Source organism: Diadema setosum, chromosome 5, assembly GCF_964275005.1.
Source record: "Diadema setosum chromosome 5, eeDiaSeto1, whole genome shotgun sequence".
NCBI classification, from domain to species: Eukaryota; Metazoa; Echinodermata; class Echinoidea; order Diadematoida; family Diadematidae; genus Diadema; species Diadema setosum.
In genome coordinates this window covers 7,001,306-7,004,383 of record NC_092689.1, presented here as the reverse complement: position 1 = coordinate 7,004,383, position 3,078 = coordinate 7,001,306, and positions in this window count along the sequence as shown.

Sequence of the window (3,078 nt, the reverse complement as noted above, 5' to 3'; positions counted from 1 at the left end):
TTTTATCAAATAAACGTTGAATCCTTTTTAAAATTACATGCTCTTTCATATTTCATAAGAGGTTTCTCATTATCTCACTTAGGAATGTTATAAACCTGAATCCTTACCTCAACCGGTACTGTACAGTCCCTTTTCTCTCTTTCAGAAAATAGGGGGATTATATCAACCAGGGAGGTGGAAGAACTTCCACCTCCCTGTATCAACCTTATTGATAGTCAGTATTGACGGAAATCAAGAGGAGGGAATAAATAACTTCTTCACGGCCAAGAAATATACTTGGTGCATTCTACATTGCGTATCATTATCAGTTTTTCGGTATAGCATAAAGATGCATAAGTCAGTAATTTGAAAGTTCGCTAAAAATAGACAGCATTCTTTTACGTGCCGACTATAAATCTACGACTTAAATACATGTAATACATCAATCTGTTCAAAAACGTGTGTTCATGAGTTTCCTCCTGAAGCGTTTCCGCGAGTTATTAGCATGCAAGCTTGAAAAAAAAAAATATCACCAACCTAAATAGTTGACTTTGCTGCAAACACACATTTTGTTTTTGTTTTTCCTCGATGATTATTGATTTCATTCAATTCATTCATGAATCAACGCAATCTGGGAATAACATGAACAACAACAACGAAAAAGTACAAATATAATTCAACACACACACACACACACACACACACACACACACACACACACACACACACACACACAATGTCCTATATTGATTGTTACGCGATTAGGGGGATTCGTCTTTGAACGAAATGAATTACATTTTTTTTTTTTTACACGAAGATTGTCAATCACCTGATATAACATCGATGACACATGCACGCATGCATTGTGCACCACAGTGCATCAGCATTTAAACTCAACTCACTAGACAAGTTCACCCAAATATTATGTGAGGATTGAGTGAATGCAGCAATATTACCAGAACACATCAGTGAAAGTTTGAGGAAAATCGGACAATCCATTCAAAAGTGATGAATTTCTAAGGTTTCAGTGTCGCTGTCGCTGGTTGAGAAAACTACAACATTTTGTGACGTCACAGCAGGACAGTGATAAAATATCAACATATTTTCGTACTTCTAGCAAAATGAAACAGCGTTTGAACAATATAACCCTCAACACGTTCTAGTAACAAGTCGAGGGAGTATGAATTTTCCATAAGAAATGAAATTTTGTGGAATTTTCTTTGTATTTTTTTCACCATCTGCATACGTGACATCACAAACTGTAATAGTCTCCTCATTGGGGATGGCTGCATAGAAACGTTAAAAATTCATAACTTTTGAACAGATCGTACAATTTCCTCAAACTTTCACTGATTGATCTACTAATATTGCTGAATTCATTCAATCCACACATCATTATAATTGGGTGAACTCGTCCATTAGCAGAGGAGCACAGCACAGCCCGCTGCTTACGTGTGATAGCGAACGTTCGTACAGACCACACTCCAACAGAAAGAATTTGAACAACTGAACGTGAAGTAAGCACGTATATAGGGGCGTGCTTATCACACTATACTTATTCATTCTTTAGTTTGCGTGTGTGTGTGTGAGAGAGAGAGAGTGAGTGTGTGTGTGCGTACTTTTTGAAAGAAATAAATTTTCTTGAAGAAATACAATTCGACCTCCCCCCACCCCCCCCCCCCAAAAAAAAACACACGCAGATCTACTGTCAGACTGTTGGCAGCCACCGCGAAAAGTCCTCTGTGTGTGTATGGGGTGGGGGGGGGGTGTTCTGCCTGCTCAGTGGTACTGTGACATTTATATTTTTACACTTATAGAGTATTATAATGATACTGTCACATGTAAGCTGTGCTTCTAAAAATGTGGATTTGATCATGACATAGAATTGTGCAAAGAGACTCAGGTTTTTGAAGACGTTAATGCACTGATTCATTATGAAACTGACAAAAAGTTGTGATAAAACTGCCTTGTATATCATTTAGTTCATAATATGTGACATCACACTCCCGTAAGGGTATGATTCTATTATTTTTAATTTGGTAGCATAAAAAGAATATAGCGGAAATTTTGGAGATGAATACAAAATAAACACGGAAAAAAAAAGAATCAAAAGAAATCAGAAAACCAATACCAGAAATTAGACAAGAAAGACAGCAAGAAATGAGGAATTGGAGGAGGAAGAGCAGGCAAAGAAGAAGAAGAAGAAGAAGAAGAAGAAGACGAAGGAGAAGAAGAAAAAAGGAAAAAGTCATAAAAGGAGAAAAGAGGAAGAAAAAGGGACAGACGGATGAGATGAAGGAAACAAAGTTGAGGAAGACGAAAAGAACAGCTAAGAAAGTAGAAAAACGGAGAACAAGAGGAAGAGAAGGAGAAAGAATGATAAGAATAAAAAAGAATTATAAGGAGGAGAAGAAAGAGAAAAGGGAGAAGGAGAAGCACAAAACTTATTTGCTCTTCCCAGCAAGGTGAGACACTTCAGTAATCTTAGATGCACCCTGATCGCTGATCATGCTGATACGCCCCTGTCGAGTCTTTGTCAAAAGGATTGGGCTCCGACCTTCGTACTTTGCTGAAGAAGTCCCCGAACAAAGGGAGTCGTCAAAATGTAAACGAAAAGTTCTTGACTGTACACTCTATCCTCCGTTTTATTAGAACAGTGTACTGAATACAGAGAACCAATTCAGGTAAGCAAAGGGTCTGCGGATAAACAAGAAACACAAATGAACAATTCCACCTACTCAAAGAAATCATTTTCTTACGAATCGCTACGCTATTGAAGCTTCTATCCAGCCGCTAGCTGTTCCAGTGTAATTCCTAGGCCGATAGAGGATATGTGCTCGGTACACAGGTTATAAACAAGTGAACAGGAAACATTAGAAATGTTTTGAATGTTTCTTCAGTTATCCAAAAAAAAAAAAATCAAAATCAATTTTGCTCAGGTATAGCTTAGTGTTTTCGCGCGGTTTTCACGGCAATGTTAAAGCGCGGGACGCGGCGTCGGGACTCATAAACGTCAACGTAACGGGGAGCAGTGGTAAATGACAACAGACGTTCGTATCTTCATTGAGATCAAGCAGATCTTGGATCTATTTGAGAGCG